Source organism: Tenrec ecaudatus, chromosome 4, assembly GCF_050624435.1.
Source record: "Tenrec ecaudatus isolate mTenEca1 chromosome 4, mTenEca1.hap1, whole genome shotgun sequence".
NCBI classification, from domain to species: domain Eukaryota; kingdom Metazoa; phylum Chordata; class Mammalia; order Afrosoricida; family Tenrecidae; genus Tenrec; species Tenrec ecaudatus.
Window position 1 is genome coordinate 29,376,697 of NC_134533.1, and position 22,231 is coordinate 29,398,927.

The following is a 22,231-nucleotide window of genomic DNA, read 5'->3' on the forward strand; positions in this document are numbered from 1 at the left end:
AGCTTGTTTATTGTTACAGACTGACAAATGAGACCAACATTTCTAATTAGCATTTGCAACCAACTACACAATGGAAACCAAGGAAAATAAGATTACTGTTGATCTGTTAAAACAAGCTGAGCCATGGAGTGCAACATCCAAACAGTTCCCTTTTATTCCCATTGCTGTGAAGAGTGGCATTTGTTTATCTGCAAAAATATCATGGAATAAAATGCCCTTTAGCTCATTTGCTTTAATATCCCAATAAACCAAAAATCAAACTCATTGCTAAATATCAAATGCTGACTTGTAGCGTCCTCCTGTGGCTTTCTGAGACTGTAACCATTTTTACAGGTGTAGAAAACCCAGTCTTTCTGCCTGTGGAGCTGCTGCTGATTTTACCCTGTCAACCACGCTGATCTCAACCAAATGCATAACCACCGCACCACTAGGGCTCCTTAACATCGCAATAGATGAGGGAAAGGCAGCTGGAAAAACATACAGTGTATAGACACTTAATAAGCAGAAAATCCCTTTTAACAAATAGGAGCATTAGATGGAATATTCATTATTTTTGGTTTTGTACTCCAGCATATATTAAATATATAATTCCGTAATGTTGAAACTTGAACCAGATGGGTGGCTGCCACCTGAATTGTAATTTTAAGATGCAATTATATATGACAAAATTCACAAAAGCTTACCATTTACTTTTTAGGTAATCATTGATCATTGAATTCATTTGTAAACTAACGTGGTACAAAACTTAAAATATTATACAATAAGAAAGACAAAAGTGTAGGAGATGATAAGTCTTACTTGATGAGTATGTTTCTTTAGAATGTGTTTGTTCAACACTTTAAGGTTCAGAAGGAGTTAATTCTATAATCTTTAATTTGAAAATATTTAAAGAAAATTTTTTCATAGAAACAAACATTTCCATTTGCTTAAGGTGGCCCTATCCTGTATAAAATGGCATTCTTTAAGCTGGAAGTCTTAGGGATAGTTTGTCCTTTTAAATATCACTCCTCCTTCAGAAACAGAGGGAGACATATAGATTGTTTTATTAGTACATCAATAAGGTACCTTTATTTTTCTCCCTCATTCAGAAACTTTTACAAGAGACACTGGTGCTTTGTTAATATTAAATATAGTTTCATAAATTGTCCCTGTGGAAATAACACTGTAATTCTTAGAAAAGAAAGTGAAGTTTATTTCCCTTTCCTTCCTTTGATAATCATATTTCTCTTGGCCTCCCCATCACACCTGTCACATCCACTGTCCACACACACATACCTAGAAATCTTGTTACTTTATAAGAACTAGGAAAACTCATTTTCTATACTTTATTTATGCCTGTTATGTGAACCAAAAGGAAGAGGATGACTTCATAATTCTACGATAGTATCCAGAAAATGATACAAACTTGAAGAATATGCTTTTTGGGATTTCAAAAAGATTAATGATATTTTACTTACTCAAAATATTATATTGATTATATATATACGCAATCAGAATATCAAAATGATGTTCTGCTCTGATCAAAATTATAAAGCAATGAAGTTGAATTATTGTATAGATTTAAGTATACATACATATGATTTTACCATTGAACCAAACTCTGCACTACCAGACCCATAACTGGGAGTGGAATGGTTCATTTAATAACTTAGAGTTTAAAACCTGAGTTCAGTATGTTTCAGTCACCCCTTTTTCTTTCTACAATGTATATCCAATGCTGGTAAGACTCAAAGAGAGAACTTTTGTTGAGTGACTAAATTTATAAGAAAAAAAGTTGGATTTTGATTAAGAATCCCTGATATATTAAGAAAATAGAGTCTTCCTCTCTAACTGGACTTGCCAAAAGTTTTTGAGGGTCATGGTTCAAAGTACAAGGGCTGGTAAATCGAAAGCTGCCACTGAAATTCTGAATCAAAGTACAAACCATCTAGCATTGGAAGAGATGGCAAAGGCCCAAAATACCATTTTACAAAGGATGACAAATTTTTGTCTTTGATGGAAAAAATAGGCAATACAATAGAATTTCTAATAGACATTTACTGCATGTGCCATATACTTGTTTATATTGGAAAGCATAAAATGCCTTCAGTATATTGTAGTGTATTGAACTGGAGCTCTCTGACTTGGGCAGACTGGAAAGAAGGATCTGACCATTTACTTCTGAATAGAAGTGCGGAGGGGAAACCTTCTGGATAAGAGCTTCATGCCGCTGGATGTACCGCTTAAAGAGGAACACCTCAGATGGGGAGATGCTCAAAATCTGACTGGAAAAATCCTGTATCCTCAGAGTTGTGTTAATGTAGCATGGCTCAAAATGAAAGGAAACAACTGCAAACTCTATTAGTATGGATTAAAATTCTAGGGAAATTGGAAGTGGTCAAAAATTAAAAGCGACTCTGGGGATATAGATCTCAGGCATTGGTTAGCTGAAAAGCACTGGTGTTGGCAGTTTTGAATAAACAATCTTATGGTCTTCTGTGCTGAGAATTGCAAACTGAAGTGTAATGTAGTCTCATCCATTGCCACGAAGCGTATTTATTACCAATGATAGAGAAATATCCATATGCCTCCAAGGAACACCAGTTAATAAGACTATTACTCAAATTTATACACCCACCACGAAAGCCAATGATGAAGAAAATGAAATGCTTACCCACTTCTCCAGTCTGAAATGGATCAACATGTAATCAAGATGCACTGAAAATCACTGGATAGAAAGGTGCAGACGTTTGTAATAAAGAAGGATTAGACCTTGAGAAAACAACTTTAATGATAGAAATAATGTCAGAAATCCCAGGGTGAAATTCTTCAAGACCAGTGATATGAGTGCTGACATGGCTTTTTTAAACAACATAAATGGTGACTTTATATATGGACCTTGCAAGATGAAATAAACAAGAATCAAAACCATTACATCTGGAAAAAGAGACAATGGAGGAGCTCTACATCTTTAATCAGAATTCGGCCAGGGCCAACAGTTGAACAGCCATCAACTGCTCATATGCAAGCTGAACATGAATCTGAAGAGTAGTACAACTAGACCCCAAGAGCCATTGTACAAATGTGAGTGTATTCCAATTAAATGTACAGACCTTATTCTACAAAACACTAATGACTGAAAACCAGATTGCTTGTGGGAGGATCTAAAATACGAAGAAAGCGAAAGTCATTAAAAAACAGTTCGGACAAGACATACGAAAATGGGTGTCAGAGGAGACCCTTAAACTTGTTCTTAGGCATTAAACAATGAAAGTCATCGAAGGAACACTGAAATAGATTTGAAAGGACAGCTCCAGAAGAGAAAATATAGTATGATAATGAAATGTGCAAATTCCTAGAATAAAAAACCTAAAGTCAAGAACATGCTCAGAATTTCTCAAGCTCAAAGAACTGTAGACTGATAAACAAGCCTTGAGTTCCCATATTGATAGATTCACCCAAAGACAATGGAAAGAAGATTGAGCATCATTGTACCCCAAACTGGGTCAACGTTAAACCATAGCAGAAAATGGCATATGATCAAAACTAATGGCATTAAATAAAAGGAGCAAAAGTTGCACAAGAAGAGGAGTTGAAGGAGACCGGATGCCTGGGCTTTGAGAGAGTACCAGTTGATGTGTTTCGACAAGCAGAAGCAACACTCGAAATATGCACTTTCCTGTATCAGAGAATTCGGAAAACAGCTACTTCATTAACTGACTGTTAGAAACCCACATATATTGACATTCTAAACAAAGGAAATCCAGTTTGATGTGGAAATTTTAAAATGACATTTGGAATATCACATGTTGTGACAATTTTACTGCAGAGCATTCAAAGACGTTTAGAGCAGGATATCCAGGGAGAACTGCCTGAAGTCCAAGCAGGATTCAGAAAAGGATGCAGAACATGAGCTCTCATTCCTGGTGTGTGGTTGTTGAGATATTACTGATGGATCTTGACTCTAAACAGAGAATGCCATAAAGATGTTCACCTGTGTTTTATTGACTATGCAAAGTTATTCTCCTATCCTCCTGTGCGGATCATATATTGTATGGACAGCAGTGAGAAGAATAAGGATTCCCAACCACTCAATTTTGTTCATGCAGAACCTGTCACATAGTCCAAGAGGCTATTGTTTGAATAGAATCAGAGTATACTTCATGGCTGAAAATCAGAAAGAGTGCTTGACTCACTGTATTCTGTCACTATAAATATTATATATGCTGAGCAAACAATCAGAGAAGGTAGAATATATAAAGAAGGGAGTATTGTGATTGGGGGAATGCTCACAAAGACTCTGAGATATGCAGAAAGCATGACCCTGGACAGCTAAGAAAATGTGACTCACTTTTTGATGCATTATCAAAGATAGAAGCTGATATGGATTACATTTCAATATAAAAAATCAAAATCTTTTATAACCGGATTATACACTGTTTATTACAATATTATAATGAACAGAGAAAATATTGAAATTTCCAATTCAGTGGTTAATGGAAGCAGCACTCGTTAACTCAAATGGCATTTGGCATTGCGTAGATATGCTGCAAAGACGTCTTTAAAGTGTTTGTAAAGATTTATGCACTCTGAGGGCTGAAGTGTGCCTGAAACAAAGCCTTGGGATTTTCAATTGCCTCATAATCATGGAAAACTAGACAATTGTGCTAATAAAGATTATGGTGCCCAGCTATCAAAAGAGATATTGTCTGGGGTCTTAAAGGCTTGAAGGTAAACAAGCGGCCATCTAGCTCCGAAGCAACAAATCCCACATGGAAGAAGCACACCAGCCTGTGTAATCACAAGGTGTCGAAGGGATCAGGTATCAGGCATCAAAGAACAAAAAAGCATATCACTGTGAATGAGGGGGAGTGCAGAGTGGAGACCCAAAGCCCATTTCAAGGCCACTGGACATCTCCTTACAGAAGGGTACCAGGGAGGAGAGGAGTCAGTCAGGGAGCGATGTAGCATCAATGAAGAATACAGTTTTCCTCTAGTTCCTAAATGTTTCCTACTACCACCACCACCCAGGACCACTAGCATGATCCAAATTCTACCTTGCAAGTCTGGCTAGACCAGAGGATGGCACTGGTGCAGATAGGAGCTGGAGGCACAGGGAATCCAGGGCAGATGATACCTTCAGGACCAGGGGTGTGAGTGGCGATACTGGGAGGGTAGAGGGAGAGCGGGTTGGATAGAGGGAATCGATTACAGGGATCTACATGTGATATTCTCCCTGGGGGGTGGACAACAGAAAAGAGGATGAAGGGAGATGTCAGACATGGCAAGATATGACAAAATAATAATTTATAAATTATGAAGGGATCATGAGGGAGGGAGGAGTGGGGAGAGAGGGAAAAAAAAGAGGACCTGATGCCAAGGGCTTAAGTGGAAAGCAAATGCTTTGAAAATGATGAAGGCAATGAATGTACAGATGTGCTTTACACAATTGATGTGTGTATGGATTGTGATAAGAGTTGTATGAGACCTTAACAAAATGTTTAAAAAAAGAAAAAGAATATGGACTATAAGATGGACCAGCAGAAGATTGAAAAATATCTGTGTTGGAAAAAGTAAATCCACAACGTTCCTGAGAAGTGTGGATCATGAAACTCGGTCTCACAGCTTCTAAGTATGTTATGAGCGGGGACCAGTGCTTGGCAGAAGACATCAAGCTGGTAAAGCAGAGGTCCCTGACAAAGAGAACCACCTTCAACAGGATGTGCTGGCACAGCGGCCGCAATCAACTGTTGTGAAGATGGCTCAAGGTTGAGGGGCATTTTGTTCTGTTGTTCATAGCGTCACTCAAAACCAGCACCAACTCAGTGGCACTGACAACGGCAGTCGCCACAACAATCCTGCCCACTGCAGAAAGCACTGAGATGTGTGAGCCCTTTCATGGCCAGAGATCTTTAAAGTGAAGATCTGGGAAAACGTGCATTGAAAGACATAAAATGCTTATTGCCTTCTGAATGCATTCTTCAATCTTTGTCTTATTTGTTCGCATCCCTGACGACTCTGATACAGTGGGTGCTCACTGGGCCTCTTCTTCCCACCAACATTTTCCCTTAGGACAATCCTGGGTCCTGCACCAGAACACTGGTCCTTATTATCTGGAGGGCATTTTAGAAGGTCCTAATATTTATTGAGTCTTTATAGTTCTTTACCGATAGCATGACATTTAATCCTTGCAGATAGACACTCTCTGAAGAATTCTTTGTATGATGCCAAGTCTCTAAAAAATTGTTTGTCTGTGGTTTCAATTCACCTTCACCAAAATTGGTTTTATTACATTAGCATGAAGACAATCTTTTCTGGCAACCTTGCAATTTAACGGTGGAGTCCTAGAGTCTGCCTATTAGATGTGGTCCACAGAAACTCTACTTCAGTGTCTAGGTATCCCTGAGGTATTTTTGTTATATGCATATAGGGAAGAGAAACCTGTGTGCTATTTGTTCTTCTCATGGTGGCTGGTTCAGAGATTTAATTAAAATGCTTGAGTCCCCTTATAGAAAATAAAATTTTAAAAAATCAAGTGCTTGCTTTGCGGTTTGCCTTGAGACTAGCAGCAAATCTCCCGACTGTTTGCTTTCCCCCTTTACTAAGATAGCAGAACTTCCTGCCAAGCCTTTTCTGTGGAGTAATCCGCCGGCTCCTATACACAGCCATTCCCTCAGACATCAGGCACGCTTCCTTTGAGGGAACGTGAGTAGTGTTCTCAGAAAGCTCATTGATTCCCTACAATGTTAGTGAGGTGTACTGCTGGCAGATGACATAAGGAATGGATAGGTAAATGCAGCAAATCCGATTCTCCCTTAAGTGGGTTTTGTAATATATTTCAGATTTGGAAGAGATGAAGTGAGGTGCTCAAGAAAAAGAAAAGTTTGCTTTTATCTTCACTTAGTGGAATTCATGATGCACAATGGCGTGTGCAGTGTGGCAGCAGATGAAAAATACTAGACTCATATCATTTTTTCACAACTTTATTGTTGCCTTTCGATGCGAACACTTGCAGAGATTTACTTAATACTGATTTCAGATGTTTCTAGCAATGCTCTCTTGGAAAAGCATTGTGGCCTGCAGATTTCTCAGCGAGGTGGCCAACTGGATTATGGCCATCTGAATAGGTTCATTCCCACAACCACTGGCTGGGAGATGCTCAGATCATAGGTGACAATGGATCAAAGGATTTAGATGTCTTTGAAAGAGATGAATACTTTGTATATATACCCTGGTTGTCAGTGGGGTCAAGGGGCATTTGTGTTGTGACATAAGCCGACATCCTCATTACCTATGTTTTCTTCATGATAGTTAATACTCTTCCTCTCCTTCTTTCAAGGAGCTGGTATGATTATACTTCCGGAAACTTCTGAAGTTAGACAAAGCCATGAGATTGTCTTTGGTCGATATAACTAATGCTGAACAACAACAGCAACAAAAGCTGTGTGAGGAACAAAAGCTGCACATGTGCATGGTGTGAGTGTCATTTCAAAGTAGAGATAATGATTGCTATTGTGGGACTTTCCTCCACGGTCTTCTCACTGCCCCGTGCCTGTGGTACGGAGGGTCAGAGCCTTCTCGCTGACGCTTTCGATAATCAGAGCTCCCTTCCAACTCCCGTGTCAATAGCATCGAAAGACACTGCATTTCCCTGAACCAAGTGATTGAGAGTGTGAGAAGTAGACCATTCTGCAATCTGGCCTCACCCAGGGTAATACTTTAAAAAATATTTATATAAAATAATACAAATCTTTATTAAACAAAAATGTCAAAATGAAAAGCTCTTGTTTGATCTAGGTCTATACATTTTTTAAGTCAGTGTTTCTGTCTTTCTCTCCCCCCCCCCGCCCCCGCCCCCTGAAGACTCCGGTGCTCGGTGATATGCACCATGTCAAAATGGCAGTTCAAGAATCCTTGAAAGACCCAAATTACATTTTTCTGCAATGGTTTTTAGGAGTGATGGAAACAAAGAAACAACAACAACAAAAAAGCAGGAGGGGTCAAGGTGAGGGTTACAATGTAGAGGAGATAAGGTTTCTCAAGGGCCTTCTAGTAAGAAAGGTTTCTCAATGGCCTTTTAGTAAGAAAACTTTACTACCCTCAAAGAATGAGCTGTGATGAAATATTTATACATTTGATGCAACGCCCCTATCTTTTTCCTCACCAATGTAGTTTTAATTTTTGTATGACTTCTTCATATTAAGCTTTCATGGTCATCCTGTGTCCTTTGGAAAGAAAAAAAAATGGTTATTAGTTCTTTGGCATCCCAACAAAATAGTTACCATTGTCTTCTGTGCTGTGCTCACTGTCTTGAATGTGACTGACCCAGCTACTGTTTTCCTTAGATTTTGTTGTGGTTGCGGAGTAGTTAGTGAGACTAACTCAGATGCATAACTGAGAGAACTTGGCTTCTGCCCTCCACTGATCAGAGAGACGTGTGTAACCCTGTTTTGTTTGGAATGAGCCCATGTGTGTGTGCACTGAGACTCTAGGAGGCAAAACTTTGTGACTTTCCCTCGTATGCGATGGACACTCGTGGGGTCTTAGGTTATCATGGGAAGACTTCTCATTTTGAGTTGCATTGGACAGAACTCATTGAAAATATAGATGTGTATATATTTTACTAATTAACTGCACAGCATTCAATTTACTAATAGTTTTGGAAACTGTACAAATGGCAAGCAGTTGAAAACAGCTAGAAAAGTTTGGCCTGGAGCAAAGTCTGAAGGGAATATGAGTGATGATTTAAAATGTGAATAAACATCGAAGAAAGAAAAAAACTTGAATATTCAGATTATTTATTTATTTACTTACTTACTTACTGACTGACTGACTGACTTACTGTCTTAGTGTCCAGGTAAGCTGATGGTCCTGGCTATTAAAAGATTTAATGTCTGGGGTCTTAAAATACTTGTCATCAAACAAGTACTTATCTAGCAGGGAAGCAACAAAGCCCACATGGAAGAAGCACACCAGCCTGTGTGACCTTGAGGTGTCAAGGGAAAAGGTATCAGAAGTTAAAAACCAAGTGACCAAACTGATGTGAAGGGGTTGATATATAGTGGAGACCCAAAACCCACCTGCAAGAAAATTAGACAGTCCTTCTCAGAAGGGCTACATGGAAGGGATGATAAATCCAGGGTACAATATAGTACTGATGAAGCACATAACTATCCTCTGGTTCAGTGGTTCTCAACTTTCCTCATGCTGTGATCCTTTAATATAGTTCCTCATGTTGTGGTGATTCCCCCTCCCACCCCCACCCCCCGCCAACCATAAAATTATGTTTGTTGCTACTTCTTAACTGTAATGGTGCTACTGTTATGAATCAGGCAACCCTGAGGAAAGGTTCCTTTGACTGCCTAAGGGGTCGCGACTCACAGGTTGAGAACCTCTACTCTAGTTTTTAAATCTGTCTTCCTCTCGTTATCATGGTTTTAATTTATTTTGTATTATTGTAGAGAATCTATCTAGGAAAATTAAAACTAACAAAAATACATTGTTCTAATATCACAGTTATCAGAAATTTTTATGGAATACACCGTGATGCCTTCAGCTACTTATGTTCGGATGTAAAAATAAGGGAACTATTGTGTGCTTATGACGCATAGACATTATTTGTTCAATATAAAGATTTAGAATACGGGATCTTGAGTTCTTGAATCCAACATCAATCCTCACCACTTAGGAGGTGGATAATCTCTGGGGGAATTATTCAATTTCTCTATGCCTAATTGTCCTTACGTATCAAATGACGATGCCAATACTCACTAATACCAAGTCCGTTGCTCCTTACAGCAATCCCGCATGAGGTTTCTGCGCTGTAACTTGATGAGAGCAGAACAGCTCATCTCTCACCCTTGGAGCAGCTGCTGGCTTTGTACCACTGACCTTGAAGTGAGCAGTTCAACACATACCCAACCGCCCCCGGGACTCCTGGGGGATGGGCGCAGGGCTCCCTGTGTCAGTCTGAGTGAGACTCCCATGAATAGAATCTTGTAACAAGCTGAGAATGGTGTCTGACACATGAAAAATGGCTAAGAGTTGTTAGATGCTGTTATAATGTTTCCAGGGAGTGTATATATTGTGGATTTGTTGAGATGAAGGATTGATTGGATGTTACAGTTCTGGTTAACCCCTCTAAACTACTTTGAATCCTTCAACAAATATCTCTCATAGAATAGCATCCCAACAAAATGGAATTTCACTTAGATTTATCTCATGAGACAATTGCTCCTCCAAAGTTTTCACTGATGTTGAATTGTATACACTCAGAGGATTATTTATAATAAAGTATGATCGGGCTTTGTATTCAGTATGACGGGCAGGAAGCATCCTGGGGCACACTGGTTCCACGGTCTTGCTGTTCAAGAGACAGACATGTCATTCAGCTTCTTAAATCTTTGGGAATTAGGGATGGGAGTTTTGGTCTGTTCGTTAGGGTCAATAAAAATTGGAATCGACTGCATAACAATGGGCTAATGGTAGGCAAATACTCTGAGACTGTGAACAAAATGACTTCTACCCACTGGTGTTCCTTCCATACCTGCTACTGTTACATTATATAACAAATGCTTTGGAGATGTAAGAAAGGTTACTGATTAGCTGACCTTGAGATGGGGAGATGCTAGGTCCCAAACCAAAACCAAACTCTGTGCTATTGAGCCCTTTCCCATTCTTAGGAACACTATATAGAGCTTTCCATTTTTAGGGGGTCAATTATCCTCATCTCTCTTTCAAAGAGGGGTTGTGAGTTTGAACTGACAATCTTGAGGTTGGCAATGCAACCGTTGCCCAACAGGGTCAACAGAGAAGTGATAGGGAGAGTCCTACTCTAATTATAGAATGACCAGCCTGCCAGTTTCCTTCAAGTCCATTGTGACTCAAGGCGTTCCATGAGTTTCAGAGACTCGTACTTCAGGGTTTTCATGAAAGTGACTTTGTCAAATAGACCATCATGTCTTTCTTCCCAGGCACTTCTGGGTGCATTCGAAGCATCGGTATTTCTGTAAGGGGTCAAGGACTTCCATATCTGTGGCTTTCACGAACTCCTAATGGAATGAAAGAAACCCTTTGAAAGGAACATATCTCTGGCTCTTAGCAGAAGCCAAAACACTCTGAAGTATGAGGTCGCTTTGATGTTCTCAGAGGGCCTATCAGCTGGACTGTGAAAAGACCCATGGTCAGGGACTGCACGCCCCCTTGTGGAGAAGATCATGGTTCACCAACCAGGAACTGAGTCCTATAGTCCTGGAGAGATGAACTGCCAACACTTGAAGGGAAATCGAAGCACATCCTTCCCCAAGCCTTCTCTACCAGCCTCCCTACCAACCTTGAGGATGAGACCCTGAACTGAGAACTAAGTTTAGCCATACAGGACTTCTGAGCTCCAGAAGCTGTGAAATAACAGACAATTGTTGTTTGAAGTTACTAGTTTGTTGTTGGTTTTGGTTTTGGTTTGTAATTTGTTATCCAGCAGTGAAAAATTAATATAGTTAGGAGAGTGAGAGATATTAAGCTAGAACTATGTAGGAAAAGAGTCATTTTTCATAAAACAAATATTAGCTGGGAAATTTATTTTGGTAAATACATGTATGAAGCCCAATGCATGATACATGTACAATTAGTCAGAAATGGAAACCACCATTCAATAAAAGCAGTTTTTACATAATCAAGTGTAATTCACCACCTGAACAGTATGTGACCTTTTGATGAAGCGATACTAAGGATTTGTTTTCTGACTGGAGCTTATCTCTCTCTCTCTCTGAAATGGAGGGGGTCTATTCCCTAAATCACAATGACGGTCAGGGGAGAGTCCTAAGTTTGCAGAAGCATTCAGATGAAACACCGCTCTTCCAAAAACACACCACTATTTACAGCAATAGACATGGTCATGCTTTTCCCCACATGTGTTAAGTCATCTCATCTTCCACTTGCATTTGAGAAATTGATAGCTTATTCCACAGTTGGTCACTGGTCTTGTTCTAACAGATGATATTGAGATTCTTCATTATATCTTTTAATATAGTTAATTTGATGTGTATGTATTTTATCCAGTAAAGTCTGCATTTATAGCTGCAGTTGATAGAGCTGTAAAAAGGTGTTTACCATGAACACGGTGTTGTTCTTGCAAAGGTCCTGCATGATGTGCAGGTGCACTTAAATCCAGCCGGCTTTCATTTAAGGACGGGCGGTCCCAGTAAATTTAGTTGCCTTATTCCGGGAAGAACAGTCGCTTTTACCCTTCAAGACCCTTTAAGTTGAGCTACAGGAGTGTCTCATTATCAGATATGGAAATTAAGGCTCAGGGACATGAATTAATTTGCCAGAGGTTGCTTTGAGGCACATTTAAATCCAGAATTTTAATTCCTTAGTTCAGTGTGGTTCCCATTATATCATTTTATGTGGTTTTGATACATGAATATTCTGTAAACTCTGGTAGTTACACACACACACACACACACACACACACACACACACGCACAAGGCATATCAAGAAGTTCTCAAAGTCCCCCCATTTTTATTGTGAGGGGCTATCGTGTTGGTTCCCTTGTGTAGACAGCCTATGTGAAATAGACAGAAACACTGCCAGAGCCGGTGTCATCTTCACAGTTGTCGTGTTTGCATCCATTGTTCATTCTGCTCGCTCGCCTCTTTTTGTGCTGACCCTCAATTTTGCCAAATATGATGCCTTTTTTCAGGGTGTGTGTGTGTCTATATATGTATATCTATCTACATAAATTTTAATTTAATCCATAGCACAGTCTACAAATGCTCAGTAGAAATAGCCAAATACAAAGAGAGAAAAAACATCAAAAGTTAATTATTGAGGACGATTTTAACAGGATCAAGATTAGCCACAGGAGGGGACTCAGAGCAAAAGTGTTTACAGAGAGGGGTGGTGAGAGGAGCAGACAGTGAGGGAAGGTATGGGTTGCTAACACAGTAACTCTGAATACTTTTAAAATCACAGACACCAATCTCTTATGAGAGAAGGGAAAAATTGGGCAGAGATATTGTAAGAGACGGTGAAAACTTGCTAATTAAGATGAAAATAATTAGAATGCTTTTGTATTTCTACAAAGGGATTTATTTCCATTAGCAGGTTAGTCTGAAGGAATACATGGATTTTACATTAAAATAAACCCCACACACCTTTGTTTCTAGAACTAAAAAGGAACTGTGGATTAGACTAGTGAAGAAAACAGTTGTATCCTATCTATCACATGGTGATATGTCTTGTTGGCTTATTGGTGGATAATCTTTATTATCAAATATTAGCAAGTAGGTTTCACTGGGAAACATCTTTCATTGAAAAATGGTAAAATAGGTTTTCTTTCTAAATGCATATTATTTTCCAAAGTAAATGTCCCACACATATGTGATGGGACTCTCTCCAAAGTTTCAAATGTTACCTTTGCAGCATTATATTTATAAGTATTTTATATTTTGCTGAATAGATATCTTGTCCTTAATAGAAACAATCCCCCTATCATAAGACACACAGATTTTTATTATTTAGACAATACCATGCCATATATCCTTATTTCTAAATCTTTTCAGAAATGTGTATCTCATGTTTTAGGAAAAATATCTAGAAGCAAATTTGCCATGGCCAAGTACTGAAGGTTTAGTTTACAGCTTTCAATAGGTGAATATCTAAATTGCCTTCGTGCAAGATAGTATCAATTTACAATTTAGCAGACTCCTAGCCATTTAAAATTGAGCCAAATAATGCCTGCTGGTTGTGTTTTATCTATGATATGAAAATGTTCCCATAAGTCATGGTATTGCTCGTGCTTATCCCCGCTAGATCTCTCTCTGTGCCTATCAATTGACACCAAAATAACTCTCTGCCATGCAGTGGATACTGACTCACAACAATCCTCTAGGACAGGAAATCCTCTTGGGCAGGAGAGAACTACCCTTTTGGGTTTCTGAGACTGTAATTCTTGATCGGGGTAAGACCTTAACTCTTGATAACAAGAGGAAGCTTGGGGTTTCTTCCACAGAGCAGCCAGTGGTTTTGAACCACAGGCCTTGTGGCTAGCAGACCCGTAACTGCTTTCCTACTCGGACTCCTTTTCAGGATTCCTTAAAACGATTTGCTGAATGATGGTAACATTAATGCAAATTCACCTGAATGCATTATTATCAGAACAATAAGAACGGTTTGGAAGAGTGTGCACCGAACTGTTGACAGTGCTCTTTTGAATGTGCAATATGGGTATGAAAGAGAGAAGGGAGGCAGGTGAGTGTATTCTAAATTTCGTCTTACTGTTTTTATTTTGGCTGCCTTACTTCCCATAAACTCATTTTTTATTTGTAATCCAGGCTTTTGAACAAAACGTTATTTTAAAAGGAACTATAACAATAGAAGAGAAATAGTGTAGCAAAAGGAAAGGTAGACCTCGTTTACTATAAATGGCATGAGTAATATAATTTGAATTCCCATGAACTAGAGTGTATAGCCAACATCCTCCCTTCTTTGGCAGAGAAGAAAACAGTGGCTTGGAAAGGTTAGGAGACTGGCTGCAGGTCAAAGAGCGCAGTAGTAAGGAAACTGGGCATGAACCCAGGTTCACCTCTTTTACACTAATTGGCACTGGAGCTGGAGTTTGATGCAGAAACTGATATTTTTTCTCCTGTGCTAAGCCGTCTATCAGGAGGGTGGTGAGCTGACTTCTGAGTTCAAGATGTCTGTGTAGAGAAAAGAGGACTGCTCGCTTCTTTGCAGGATCCCAGTTCTGAAGTTAATGAGTTCGAGTGTCTGTGAGTACCGGCCTCCCTCAAGATCACACAGCAGAAGTCAATGGTTTCTGACTCCCCTCAAACCCAGCACAGTGCCTTGCCAGTTCTCTTGGCTCCAGCCTTGTGGTTTCATTTCACACTGACAAGGACACATTCCAGAATCTGATTTCAAGGGAATGAATGGGGGAAACGGCTGGTGGTGAATTCTGATATACAGTGGCTGCTGCCTTTCAAGTATTAAAGTAACCTTCTGCTTTCTCTTCTGAATTACAGTAGCTTTTCTCACAAGAATAAATGGTAGCAAAACGGGGATGGTGACTTAGCAAAATATAATTATGATAAGAAGACAAGGGAAAGAGAACCAATCATGCTAAATATAAGGGTTCTTTTGAATGTAATGAGTATTCAGGACCCATGAATTATAGTCCAGTGGGATTGAAATTCCAAGAAATGAGACTTACAATCTTTAAAATAAATACTTTTGTTCTTGTAGATGATGTATCAAAATAGAAGTTATAAAAATAGAAATTGCTTAAATCATTCAGAGATACTGTTTTTAATGTATTTGCAAAAGTTAGGGTTATATTAAGTTAGGAATGTCTTGGCTCACATAGTTGGAAAGGAGAGGTAGGGTTTCCAGCATAACCTAATACTAGCTGTCATCATGAGTGAATAATTTCTATCAGGCATCTTCTATGATACACTTCTATCTCAATGCCATTCCCAGGTTTCCTAGAAAAACTTACTGTCTTTGGTCACACATTCAGCCTGAGCCATTCACCGTCTCAGAAACATCCTCCTGTACCTGGACCAAAAGTTAACTGCCTCTGGGACACTCCAGAAATAAATTACAGCTACTATTGAGAAGCAAGAGTTGGCTTCTGGATTGGAAGTCAACAAATTATAGTTTGTGTTAAATGTACTCAAGGGATGGTTGCATCTTAGTGCAAGGGTATATGATGAAGACTGAACTCCCGAATATACCTTTGTAGTCAGCTTTTACTGTGTGTGGCGTATAATATAATAAATATCTTTAGTTCTCTCAAAAGAGCTTTGCAAATTATCTGTGGGTTAAATATAAGTTATCTCACTCTGCTCAAGATATTAACCTAAAGCACGCACTAACCTTACCTCCTACACTCTTTTTGTGAGTTACAGATTTAAAAAAAATATTTAAATAGGAATTTCTGGCACACAGTTTCTCATAAAGTTATAGGCAATATGTTGGCCAAGGCTTGACTGGTCTTAGAGAATCCATTTCTTTGCTGAGTTACTCACAGTAGTAGTTGAAATGGAGCTGGGGTTATATTTCTGATGTGGTCATGCGTAAATGGCAAGTTAGTGTTGCTGGCTAGTGGAATGCGTACTTCAATGTCCCCAGGGAATACAGGCTGGCTTCCCTCAAAGCAAGCGATTTAAGAGGCAAAGGGAAGCTTCAATATTTTTCATGACTTAACCTCTGCTATCACTCGCTAGCAGAGTGACTCTCGCAATAAATACATTGTTGGTCACACAAGTCAACCCAACTAAATATGGGCATCATCTACACCGCAAACAACCCTGCCAGGATAGTGGGTTAAATGCTGGCCTGATCACCAGAATTGGCTTTTCAAAACCACCAAGTTTTGCTTTGCCGAGATTGTTGATCTTTGGGAAGGTAAACATGGTCTTGCTACATCAATGTGTTGTATGCTGTATTAAGATATGTATTTTTCAGACCAACCTGTGACTAACAATCTCACTAACTATTATTCTAAATTTCCCAGAAAATTAGCCTCCTTTGTTTGTGTAAATAACATCCGGTCACAAAAAAGACTGATTCAGAACAAGTGAATAATTTAAGTATTGTGATATGGAGTTAGCACATATTGGCCCAATATTTCTCTCTCAGCAGATCTTTTTTAAAAATTAGTACCAGGGACTAATCGAAGACAATATTAATGGAAAATCATTATGATCCAAGACTCTCTACCATAAATTAACAAGGAGGATTTGAAAGGGAGTCCAAAACAGATAAAAACAAACATAGATCCAGGGATAGGTTAGGGGCTTGCATTAAATCCTAGCTCCAACTTAAGTCCTTACATCATGGCCCTGCTAGATATCTGCCACCAGGAAGGAACACAGAAGATACAGGTGAGATAGAAAAATGTGGCAAAGAAATTATACGGTATCTATCTTTGTTAGTCTGAGTTGACTAAAGAAACAAATCCAGGGAGACACATGTGTATAAGAAAGAACTTTATATCAAAGAGTAATTATATAATTAAAAAAAACATCCCAGCCCAGTCCAGCTCAAGTCCATAAGTCTGATATTAGCCCATGTGTCCAATACCAGTCTATAAATTCCTCTGTAAACTCATTCTACACATGCAGTGACACCGAATGCAGGAAGATCACAGGCCAGGGGGTGGAAAGTCTTGTGGATCCAGTGGTGATGGAAGCATCTTTGTGCTCATGGGGGCCTTCACAGTACTTCAAGCTCCATGGCTCTGGCTGCCATCAGTCTAGCTCCATGGGGCTTGTCAGCAGGAATGTGAAGCAGAGATAGCATGTGCCCTAGCTTGAGCGAGGAAGACAGGAGTTACCAGAATCCTCAGGAGAAGACCATGTCCACACAGAGACATCATTGACTGTGACCTGATTGACAAGTTAGACTCCACCCCTTTGCTTCAGTTGAGCTGCCACATTGTCTGTCAGACAAAATAGTATCTTGGGTTTTCAAGGCATGTCTCCTAACAAGCATCTATCTAAATGAGATGTCAACTAAGTCCACATGGAAGAAGCACACCATTATCAGTCACCGACTGATTGTTAATCATATAATCTGAAGTCGAAGGAAGGACTAGTATCAAAGACCAGCTGAGCAGGATCCAGTTTGCAGAAGACTTTGGGTGGCCCAGGAAACATTTGGGATCCCAAGATACATTTGTTGGAACTACGTAGGAAATAAGTCTCCGGTGATATCCCTCTATGCATAATTGAAAGATAGGAGGAAAGTGGTTACTCAACAGAGAGCATTGGAGAGACGATTATGGAAGATCAAGGGGATAAACCTGACATGAACAGTTAAAACGTTGTCAGTTGATTTCCCTTCTGATGCACACTGGACCTGACCTGGTTTTCAACATTTTCTGTATTTTTTTTCTTCATACTAGGGTTTACGTCAGAGGTGTTATGTGACTGGGCCTCACCATCTTGAAATTGTGTTATATGTTTTCTCTTTTTCAGTGTCTGAAACCCAGGATTCACAAACCTACAGGGGCAGCAAATAGAATAAGGGTTGCAGGAGCGGGGGTACATTGGTGTGTGAGGGTGTAAGTGAGAGATGATGTCCAGGAGTCCAGGAAGGCAAAGAATGGTTGGGAATTGATCGTGGTAGCTATGGTACAATAATGCTTGATGTGACCGAACTAAGGAATGATACGATATAAATTAATCCCCGTTAATAATACATTTTTAAAAGATCTGTAGCTTTGGAACCCTATGGAGCAGTTCTCCTGTATCCTCTAGTGTCATTATGAATATCCATCATCTCAGAGCTTTGGGTGTGAGTTTCACACACTGCATGAATATGAGGGAGGGAGGATCATTGTAGGTTATAAGGCCATGGTAGACATTGATCTCCCTACTAAAAATATGTTTAGGGAAATAAAAATAAGTATCACTTAGAAAAAATATATAGCAAGACAAACAACAACAAACAGTCATAAGGAGAGCAAGATTACACAGAATCCCAGGACACGGTGGTTTCACCATGGAACTAGTGGAACCAGTACTATTTAGCTCCAAAGATTATCCTTTTCCTATTAGAATTTATTATTTAACACTTCACAAAACCTCTAACACAAGTGGAGGCACTATGATGGGTCTCATTTTATAGGTAACTAATTGAATTGCCCAAGATCAATACAACGCTGGCAAACTATTGAAGCTGGAGACACATGCAATTTTAAAAAGCCTCTGAGATTCAATTTCCAGGAGAGTAAAGCCACCCTATGAGTCAGCTAGGGTTGTATTAATATTAGCTATTCTATTCTGTTTATCATAGTTTTCCAACAAAACGCTAGAGGTTCTTTCAAGTTTAATTGCCGTCTAAATTACCAAAGAGCATTTCATTTCACATTAAACATTTTATGCCTGCAAATGGACAGTATCATCTTTATATTAAAGTAAGACATTGACTTATATGTGTGTGTATGTGTGAATGTGTGTGAAAATAAAAATGCAAGGGGGTGTCTGAAATTTGTAGAAATAATGAGTTAAATGAAATGAGATTTTTCTCAAAACTTTTCAACGCCGCATCATACGTGTTCATGTACCTATCTTTTAGCTACATTGCACCTAAGATACATTGTTATTTATTAAGCATACATATTTATTAAGCATTATTATGCTGCTCTTAGATGCCATAGATATTATTCTGTCTCATAGAAACTATAAGTCCAATAGAATGAATCTTCCTCACAACCATTGTGATCTTTGAGTCTGTTGTTTCGGCCACTGTGTCAATCTATCTTGTTGAGGGTCATCTCCTTTTTTTGTTGACGAAGCAATATGTCCTTCGGTAAATAACTATTATTTTAGCAAAGCATAAACTTAACCAAATCTATGTATAATAAAATTATTTATATTAGGCAGAGTTCTCAAAAGCTAGATCTTGCATTGCTGGGATAAATTCAGCATGGTCCCCAAACCTTTTGTTTATCCTGAGCTTTAAACACATTCACCAATATTCCCTTTCTTGGCCCCGCCAAACCATAGGCTTCAAACATGGAAACAATATCTATCAAGACATTGGTGCCTCCGAAGGTCAATTTACCCCCAAATATTCATGTGTTCAAAGGAGCATTGACATAGAAACTGTTGATGAGCAATGAATGGATAATGGGATAATTTCTGGCTAAAGATAGGATTTCAGGAAACAGAAATTCACTAAAGGTACCTAGAGGCTGGATAATCTTAATATTCTCTTACTTTTCAGCAGTTAATCAAAAGCATGGGTGTATGTTTAGAAATGGCTGAAACATAGACTGAACCACAGAAATTGTTTCCCATTCCTTCATTGTATTATATTATTAAAACTTACCTTTTACTGATAATGATTCAATTAGTAGCCATATTAAGGAAACCAGTAATGGCCTTTGTAATGTTGTTTTACACTGTGCGTGTCCTGAGCACTAGCGCCGCAAGTGCGGTCTATCTCAAAACTCCCCTCGTGAATCAGCATCGCCTCAGGTGGGAAAGACAAAAGACCTCCCAACACTTGGCAGAGACCTTCTCTCGCTTGCCTGAAGAATCGTGTTTGGTCAGATGTTCATCCTTTAGCGTGCTCAGAATGCTGACCTCACCAGGTTAAATCATGTGATAGTTTGATCTCCTTGACAATATTGGAGTCAGATTCCAGTACAAGGGGCACAGTAAGACATTTCAATGGGGAAGCTGACGCTTTTAGTAGTGCTTTTACTTATTAGTGAAAATGAATACTTTGAAAACACAGATCACTTCTGGACACAGTTGTTTCTCCCAGAGACCCCTGTGACCCCCGAGGGGAAGTCAGAGTGGCCTGCTAGGAGGACAGAGTGAGGGCAACATCTTTTCCCCCTGAATCGTGACTGAATGAAGGTTAACAACTCTAGATTAGTCGGTGACAGTGGGATGAGTTGAAAGATGAGAAGTCTGTGCATTTGTGATGCCTAAAATAGAGGTCACCCCAAAATCCTGAGGTGTTCCTGATTTTAGTTGCAGATATTCTGTAAACTCAGAAAGGCAGACATGGCACAGATCATTGGTACCTCTGACAAAATGTATTGATGTAGGGCCATGGCAAGGTGGCTCCCAATAGGGCTTAGCATAAAAATCCCAGGCATCTTTGCATGGTTTGACATCGATTCAGATTAGTGACTGTATTCCATAAATGCTTTTCATAAAGCCAAAAATTCATTGTTTTTCATGGGGACAGAGAAAGCATGGGGCTCAAGAATGCAATCCCCCAGGAATCAGGTACCCCCTTTCATCACTGCTTGAGAGGTTTTTGTCTGGCCCACATTTGGGAGAACTGAGACTAGCAAGATTGTTGAGGTGATGAAGCAATTTCCCATTCTATTTCGTGTTTCCATTGGAAGCTATTTCTATCATTGCCTTGTGATCCTGAGGGACCCGGACTACAGTACACTACAGAAAGTCCATCTAGTAATAATATTCCTTTACAGCCATATCACTTATAGTGACTCTATGAGAGAAAGTAGAGCTGCCCCCAGAGGATTTTAGAGCTAGAATTACCAGGGAAGCACACAGCCACATCTTTCACCCACAAAGAAGTTGGAGGGTTTGAAGTGCCAACACTGCAGTGAGCATCCATGTGCCAAACCACTTCAACAGGGCTCCTTTATTACAGTAAGCGTACTTTGTGCCAGACACTGGTCTCATCAATTCATATGTAATTACCTCATTGCATGTGAAGCCCTTACTTGGATACATGGAGATACAGTGGTATTAAGCGAACTGCCCAAGATCATATAGGGAATACATAGTATGTCAGAGAATGGAAGACAGTTATTGCATGACTTAAATTCTCAAACTTTATTCTCTGCCACTGCATACTATGTAGCATTGCTCACCATACTGATATAAAACTGTTATAATGAGCAAGTCCACCGAATTTGTTTGACCCTTTCAGCCTTAGAATGTTTAATGGGAAGACATTTTTGGAAGCTACTGGAGAAACAAAATCTGGCCCTTAAATAAGGTGAATGGAAGGCTTTTTAGGGACTTAGAAATAAGCTGGGCCACTTTTGGGGTTACAGGATCTAGAAACTCAGGTCCCTACAAGGTATGAGGAAATAGATAATCCATGAAAGAAACTTACTGTTCGATGTGACTGAAATAGGGAATGTTACATTAGCAATAAGAACTCCTAATAAAATGACTAAGAAGGAACGAGAGAAAGAAACCTAGCTAGGTTTTGAATCTTTTCCAGGTGTTTTTGTTGCTGTTGTTTTGTTTTCCTTCTTGGCCAACCTCTTGATTTTAAAAGAGAGAAAGAGTCAGTGGCTTCCTATTGAGAGACAGGAATGAAGATCCATTTATCAAGAAGTGGCAAAGCTTCAATTAAATTATAAAGTGTGTCAGTCTTTGAGCTGTACCTGTCTCAAAAGCTACCTGCCTTCTAATTTCAATATCCTCTGGAGACAATGATGATAATGTAGAGTAATATCCCCAGACTTGTGTTATAATTCAGAAGGAGAAATCCATACTTCCACTGGCTATGACAATAAACAGAGGTGCAGAGGAAGGGTACACTACATGATCTGTGACACGCAGCCTGTTGAGGATAACACTTTTCATCTTTTGCACATGCCCTTTGTTTGCTGCTTCAACTTAAGATCATTTTGTAGGTGAGTTATTCTAGTTGGTAAAAAAAAAGAAGAAAAAGAATTGGGATCACTGCTTCTACAAAGAATTTCACTGAGTTTAGACAAGGAAATTAACTCTTAAATGC